An 8,468-nucleotide genomic window follows, 5' to 3' on the forward strand; every position below is an offset into this window, starting at 1 on the left:
GTCACACCAGCGAGTTCACACTGAGAGACCTTTAAATGTTCTGACTGTGGGAAGAGATTTAAAATCAGAAACGAACTGCTGAGACATCGATGCACTCACACTGGGGAGAGACTTTTCACCTGCTCCGTGTGTGGGAAGAGATTCACTCGATCATCCCATCTTCTGAAACATTAATACAGTCACTAATGTATCCAATCTGGCATTCAAGAGAAACAGATTTACCCAGAGAGGCGTTAGAATGTTCAACTCGCCACCACAAGGAGTAGTTAAGGCGAATAGAATGGATGCATTTACGGGGAAGCTGGATAAGCACATAGAGGAGAAGGGAATATTAGAGTTTACTCATAGGGTTCGATGAAGAGGGGTTGGAGGAGGCTCGTCTGCAGCATAAACACCGGTATAGTCTAGTTGGGCCGAATTGCCTGTTTCTGTGATGTACATTCGATGTAATTCTATGTAAGCTCCATCTGACACAGTTTTACCAACTCACTGAATCTATCAATTTCCCTTTGTAACTTTATGCTCCCATCTACACTACTCACTGCGCCTCCTAACTCGATGTCAGCGACAAACGTGAGTGTCCGGCTCTCTATTCCTTCATCTCCGTCATTTATACATATCGGAAAAAGCTGATGCCCCAGAACTAATCACATCCGGCCAATTTGAGTACATCCCTTATTATCCCGGGCCTCTGCCTCCCACCTTCTAACCAACTCCTGACCCATTTCAATAGGTTGCCTTAAATTCCACGCACTCTCATTTTTGTTGACAGTCTCTTATGTGGTCCCTTATTGGATGCCTTTGGAAGTCAATGTCCATCTAACACCCAGAGACACTCCATTATCGAGCACGTTAGTTACATCTTCAAAAAGTTCAACGAGCTTTGTTAGACTTGACTTCCCCTTTACAAATCCATGCTGGCTCTCTCTGATTACTCCATATTTATCCAAGTGCTCAGTCATTCTTTCCCCAATAACGGATACTGGTAACTTCCCCACAACAGGCGTCAGACTGATAGGCCTAGAATTTCCAACTTTATCTCTCCGACCCATCCGAAATAATGGAGTGACATTGACAATGTTTCAATTAAAGCAACAATTCCTGAATCAAGAGAGTTTTGATCGATCATGAGTAAGCATGTACAAGTTCCTTACCTATTCCTCTTATTCCCCTGGGATGGTAAACATCAGGTCCTGGAGATTTGACAATCTTCAATCTCATTATTTTCTCCAATGCCATTATTTTATTTACACTGAATCCCCTTGATTTATTTACAGTTTTCCTCGTGTCTCTGCTATGTTCGCCTCATCCTTTTCCATGAAGACCGATGCAAAGTAAATATTCAGCAACTCTGCCATTTCCTGATTTTCAATTACAATATCACCTCCATCTGTCTTTAAGGGGCCCACATTACTCTTAGTCACCCTTCTTTCTCTTAATATACCTGTAAATACCTTGATTGTTGTCGTTATTTTCCCTCACAAGTTTTTGCTCCTTTTCCCTTTTTGGACCTCTTCGGGTTTTTCGTTTCAGCACCACAATAAACAAGACTTCGCTGTAAAGTTCGGCTCAATCGTTCTCCAATGTCAGAGCGAGAATTGTCTGAACCCCGAATTTATTTAATGTAACAAACACAAGCACACTTAATCATCGGTGTGTCAACGCACTGATGGATACACAAAGATAAACACAGCGAGAAATGCAGGCAGTATCAGGATGGACAGGGAAACGGACAAGGGAAATGGACAAAGATAAAACGGTCTGTGCCTCGAACAGACAGTAACGTGTCGCTGATCGATATTAGTGAGACGAGGTGGGGAACAGGTGCTGTGAATTGGTGCTGTGGTTTCGTTGGTTAAAGCATCTGTTTTGTAAACAGGCGATCCTGGGTTCAACTCCCAACAGTGCTTTGTGTCGCTTATTATTTTTACCTAATTTGTGGAATTTAGCGACAAAGTCACACTTTGGAATTGGTATTTGTTCAGGTTTGAGGAGGAAACTGATATCAGAATGACTGTTCAAAAACACCATTTCATCGCACAGACAGACCTCTCACAGAATGTGTCTGTAACACTTTAATTTAAGGACACGTTCTTGTTTCTGGGCTCGTCGGGGTCAGGGTATAATTCACGATTTATGTCATAGAGGAGCGAATGGTTGTCTCCTCGACCTCCGGACAGCAGTGATAAAGTTCGAGGATACACAGAAGCGGACAGGGTGGTCGGGGTCTGGAACTCACTGTCTGAAAGGGCGGTCGAGGCAGAAAACCTCAACTCATTTCAAAAGTGCATGGATGTGCATTTGAAGTGCCGTAACCTACAGGGCTACGGACCAAGCCCTGGAAAGTGGGATTATGCTGGATCGCTCTTTTTCGGCCGTCACAGACACGATGGGCCGAATGGCTTCCTTCTGTGCTGTAGCTTTCTCTGATTCTATGATTCCGTGTGTGGGAAGGGATTCACTCAGTCATCACACGTGCTGAGACACCAGGAAGTTCAAAAGTGACAACAGGGGTTGGATTCTGCTGTTGATCCCATCCAGGACTGAACCATGTTCATTCTGACAGTTGGGGTTTGTTTCTGCTGATGTTAATAAGCCCTATAACTGGGCTGGAGTTTAATATTCTGGATATCTGTTAAATAAATCAGTTTTGTTTTAATTACCTTGTTGTAGATTTTGGTCTTTTCCTCCTGAGTGTTTAACATCACCTGACTGGAGCTCAGAAAGGACAATCTGGGGGGAGGATCGTCCGGTGGGAACAGAACTTCAGCCTGGACACAGTCCTTCAGGGCCACACTGAGAGGGGCAAACGGCACTTTGGTCTTTCTCGTCTCTCTTCACTGACAGCAAAGTCGCCGTGAGGCATCCAGTCTAAAAATGATTGTGGTAATTATTCTCTGAAGATTTAACCTGTTTGTGTGACAGTCCTGAGTCTACCATTTAAGGCAGGCGTTAACTCATTTAAAATAAACCCGTTTAAAATAAATGGGTTATGAATTGTGATTTCCGTGAAGCCAATGTTCCATTTCTTTATATGATTCATGTGCCTGCTCTCCGACAACAGGGTAAATGGTGGAATATCAGCCCTGCTCAGCCGGCAATGATCACGGTACATTTTCTTGCAGACAAAACACACATTGAAACCCTGGAACTTTGAGGCGATGAATCCTTAGGGAAAATAAAATTCGGGCTCGAAACATCAAACTTTCGCACCAACCGATAGCACCACCGAGACAGGTGAAGAAGTCACCCACTGAACCAGTAACTCATTGAGCTGAACTTTGAGGTTGCAGCGACCAATAGAACAGCTGTTTACAGTCAGTCCAAAATGAGTGGTTGAAACTTGCAGGAGTGAAAATCCAACGAGCCGGTCTTCACTCTTAAACCAGCAACTGTGAAGTTAAGAGAAACGTGCCGGAGAAATACTCGATTTCAGCGCGGTGACACTGGGCCAGAGTAAAGCTCAGTTAATATGATCGCCGAGTGGTGAGAGGGTGGATTTGGAATTCCTGAGCGACCGCACTGCGCATTTTCCAGATCTGCTTGGAGCACCAATCCCTTCAATTCATCACTTACAGGGACAATTCGATTCTCGGTTTCTTTTCCCTGAGTTTTGTGAAATTTTTAAAAATTGAAAGCGACCAATATCAGAGCGAACCTCGTCACCGACATGCTCACAGATACAGAGCGGCCTCACTCTGCTTCAGTGAGATGAAAGCCCAGAGCGGTTTCAAGTTCGAATGCAATTGTAAGCAAAGCTCGTTCAATGAAAGTGCAGGTCATTGAGGTGCCTTTAAAGTCCTGATTGTTTGAACTGAATTTCTTCCGAAAGCGCTTGAGATTCAGGTGGAGTGATTTGGGGACTTCCTTTCCCTCTTCGCAAAAGTTTGAACCGCAGCTCAAGATCAAAAGTCCCGGGATAAATTAGGGATTCGCCGGGATATGAACCTCGCATCGAGAATTATACTCCGACCTCAATGAGCCCAGAAACAAGAACGTGTCGTCACATTTACATGTCACGGTCACATTCTAAACTGGTTTGCCCTGTGCTGTACATTACTGTCTAAATATTACAGATAAGCAGAGCACTTGAGCTGTCACAGCTGTGACTTTGACTTTTCTCCCTCTCCTCTCGATCTCCCCAGTTGCTGCCACTAACCACAATCTTCTCTCACACTTCATCATCAGGAAGTTCCGAGCCTCGGTTTTCAAATGAAATAACGCCCATCTCTCCAATCACCGACAGCCCAGAGAGAGTTTCATAATTTCAGCTCCCACTTTGCCCAAATCCTCCTTAAAGTACCGTGAAAAAATTGGCCTTTAGTCAATAATAATATAATGAAATGTTATTGTCTTCAGGGGCATTGTTTAAGATTTCACGGCTTTTAAAGATCTGCTGATGTTTAACGAATCGCCTCTTGTTTGGAGGCTTCTGTGTGGGAAAGATCAGAAAGTGATAATTGAGAGACCGAGGATGAAGCTGTTTGATGGGAGCACTGGGGACACAGACCGTGCGCGGCTCCAGTGGAGCAATCGGTCAGCGCGCGTTATTTCTACAATAATTATACACTCGAGAAATGCTGGGGTTGTGAGTTTCAGCGCCATCTAAAGTAGTTGAAACTTCGAAACATTTTGACTGGAGTTCAAGGTACAACCGGTTCCACAACACATCGACTTCTTCATGTCCCCATGTGGGCACTGAGGCTCCTCTGACCTCCCGTCTTGCAATAGCAGGCGAGAGTTTATTTGTTTATAGGAGGGAGAGGGGGCGATTGGCGAGAGCTGAAATGGTAAAGCGGCCGGCACGACATCTTTAAATCTGAAGAACCAAACACACAATTCTTCTTTCCGTGAAGCAGGGATTCATCGGTTTGAAGTGTCGTGTAGGGAAAATTCGGGAGGCAAATCTGCTGCCTGGTGTCACGGTGTAACGGGTGAAATTATTCAGCTTTCAATTGTTGATCGGCTGAAATGTCGAGAGGCCTTTCCCAGCTCCCGTGTGGAACAAGTTCAGCTTTTGAGCCATTGGGTAAAGTGTATTTTAATTGCTGCGAACGAATGACAAGAAATTTTGTACAAACAAGAAGAATTGTAAACTCACGAGTTCACTGTCCATGTTTCTTACATCATGTTCAACAGAAACAAGGATTCTCCTCAACACGTTGCTGAAAATTGTCGAAAAGAGATGCTCCCCCGAATTCGACATCGACAGGGATAATTCAGAGTCCCACCATGAATCTGTATGATGGAAAGCAATCTTATAGCGAGCCTGGATAGCTCAGTCGGTAGAGCATCAGACTTTTAAAACAGGTAGTGATCTGAGGGTCCAGGGTTCAAGTCCCTGTTCAGGCGAAAAGTTTTAAAACAGCTGGCAAGTTCTGCTTTTCCAGCGGACCAACATCAGCGAAAGGAGCAAGAGTTGGCCATTCAGTCCCTCGAGCCGACTCCGCCATTTGATAAGGTCATCGCTGATCTTCGACCTCAACTCCACTTTCCCGACCTATCCCCATATCCCTTGAGTTCCTCAGTGTCCAAAATTCTATCCACATCAGTTTTGAATCTATTCAATGGCTCAGCATCTGGGGTGGAGAATTCCAATGGTTCACAACCCTCTCAGCAAAGAAATCTCTGAACTAAATGGCCGGCCCCTTATCATGAGATTATAACCATTAGTTCTAGACTCTCCAGCCAGGGGAAACAGCATCCCAGCATCTACCCTGTCAAGCCCTCTAACAATTTTACATGTTTCAATGAGATCACCTCATTATTGTAAACTCCAGAGAATATCGGCCCATTCTGCTCAATCTCTCCTCACAGGACAACCCTCTTATCCCCGGAATCAATCTACTGAACCTTTGTTGCACCCACTCTAAGGCAAGTGTATCGTTCCGCAGGTAAGGAGATCAAAACTGTACACAGTACTCCAGATGTGGTCTCACCAAAGCCCTATATAATTACAGCAAGACTTCCTTATCCTTGTACTCCAACCACCTCGCAATAAAGGCCAACACACCATTTGCTTTCCTAATTGCTTGTTGCACCTGCATGTTAACTTTCTGTGATCCGTGTACAAGGACACACAAATCCCTCTGAATTCCAACATTTCGTCGTCTCTCACCGTTTAAAAGATATTCTGCTTTTCTATTCTTCCTACCAAAGTGAATAATCTCACATTTCCCCACTTTATACTTCATTTGCCAACTTCTTGCCCACTCACTTAACCTGTCTGTATCACTTTGCATCCTCTTTGCATCCTCCTCACAGCTTACTTTCCCACCTAGTTCTGTATCGTCAGCAAACTTGGATACATTACACTCGGTCCCCTCATCTAAGTCATTAATATAGATTGTAAATATCTGAGTCCCAAGCACTGATCTTCACGGCACCCCACTAGTTACAACCTGCCAACCCCAAAATGACCTGTTTATTCCGACTTTCTGTTTTCTGTACGTCAACCAATCCCCAATCCATGTTAATATATTACCCACAATCCCATGAGCCCTAATCTTGTTCAACAAACTTTTGTGTCGCACCTTATCGAATGCCTTTTGAAAATCCAAATATTCTATATCCACTGGTTCTCCCTTATCTACCCTGCTATCTAAACCCTCAAAACCTCTAATAGAGTTGTCAAACACGATTTCTCTTTCATAAAACTTGTTGCATGTGCCTAACCATATTATGATTTTCTCAGTGCCCTGTTACCACGCCCCTAGTAATAGATTCTCGCAATTTCCCTACTACTATTTTCAGGCTAAAGGGCCTGTAGTTCCCTCTTTTCTCACTCCCTCCTTTCTTGAACAGAGGGGTTACATTTGGTACCTTCCAATCCATGGGGATCTTTCTAGAATCATGGGAACTGTGGAAGATAAAACCAATGCATCCACTGTCTCTGCAGCCACCTCTTTTAAACCCTAGGATGTAGGCCATCAGGGCCAATGAATTTGTCAGCTTTTAGTCCCATTAATTTCTCCGGTACTTTTCCTTTACTAATCTTAATTGCTTTAGGTTCCTCACTCTCATTAGAACCTTGGTTCCCCAATACTTCTGGTATGATTTTTGTGTCTTCTACTGTGATGACAGATACAAAATATTTGTTTAACGTCTCTGCCATTTCCTTATTCTCCATTATAAATTCTCCTGTCTCTGTCTCCAAGGGACCCATGTTTACTTTTGCTAATCTCTTCCTTCAGACATATTTATCAATTTCTTGGTCATCCTTTGCTGATTTCTCAAACTCTCCTAATCCTCAGGCCTACTATTCTTTTTGGCAACATTATAAGCCTCTTTTAACCTAAAATATCATTAATCTCTCCAATTAACCAAGGTTGGACCACTTTTCCGGTGGAGTTTTTAACCCTCAAGGGAATGTAATTTTGTTGAGGAATTATAAATTATTTCTTTAAATGTTTGCCATTGCTTATCTATCATCATATTTTTAATCTAATTTCCCAAACTACCTTCGCCAACTCAATCCTCATAACTACATTATTGGTTTTGTTTCAATTTAAGACCCTAGTTTCCGACTTAATGACATCACTCTCAAACTTTCAAACTCAATATCAAATTCTATCACATTATGATCATTATTCCCCAGAGGATCATTTACTATAAGGTTACTAATTAACCCTGTCTCATTACAAAATACTAGATCGAAAATAGCCTGTTCCCATGTTGATTCCTCGACATATTGATCTAGAAAACTGACTCGAATGCATTCCATCAACATAAAACAGCTTATCTTGAGTTGCTAACATGATGTCAACACGATGGGATGACTTATAAGTGGAAGACACGGCCAGATCTGCGAGGTGAATTAGATGTTTGCTGAAAACACAGAGAATTAATGAAACCAAGACTTCCCTGCAGAGCAAGGAGTTGGAACGAAAGATGCTGGGCATTGAGAGGCGAAGGATTTTGTAGATAGCAGGATGAACAGACAAAAGGATCTCAACTCCCTTCTTTTCTATATTGATAAATATAGACAAAAATCTCATCTCCGTGCTTCTTTCAGATAATGAATGTCTTCATGCTCAAGAAATCACTGATCCAAGCCAATTATCTCCACTCACACTCTCCTTCCAATCCTGCATATGATGCTTCGCTTTGAAATTGTGCATTTTTTCACACTGGGATTCCATTTGAAGAAAACATTGCTGTGATCAGCTTGTGCTGTTAAGGAGGTGGAGTACAAGGAGATACATAAAAGGATAATGATAACAGTGACTGTTCAGACACTGTGAGCTACAGTTAAAGGTCGGCAATATTTAAAGTGTCAGGCAGCAGATCTTTTCCAAATCTTGACACAAATGGCAAGAAAACTTAACGTGGACTTTGATCAATGTCACGACTTTCAAATAGCAGACATTTTATACAAGGCAAGAAAGATTTACAAGGATGTTGCCTGGACTGTAGAATTTTAGCTATGAGGAAAGATTGGATAGGCTGGGGTTGTTTTCTTTGGAACA

The 8,468-nt window shown here is 42.8% G+C and overlaps 1 non-coding gene across 1 annotated transcript; it reads left to right on the top strand.

Moving 5' to 3' along the window:
• The first annotated feature begins 5,267 nt into the window (after positions 1–5,267).
• On the top strand, positions 5,268–5,352 carry trnak-uuu (transfer RNA lysine (anticodon UUU)). Its single transcript is given in 2 exon segments — positions 5,268–5,304; positions 5,317–5,352. It is a non-coding gene; the product is annotated as a tRNA-Lys (tRNA).
• Positions 5,353–8,468: the final 3,116 nt, after the last annotated feature.

The sequence above is a fragment of the Heptranchias perlo genome, unplaced genomic scaffold, assembly GCF_035084215.1.
Source record: "Heptranchias perlo isolate sHepPer1 unplaced genomic scaffold, sHepPer1.hap1 HAP1_SCAFFOLD_417, whole genome shotgun sequence".
In the NCBI taxonomy this organism is placed as follows: domain Eukaryota; kingdom Metazoa; phylum Chordata; class Chondrichthyes; order Hexanchiformes; family Hexanchidae; genus Heptranchias; species Heptranchias perlo.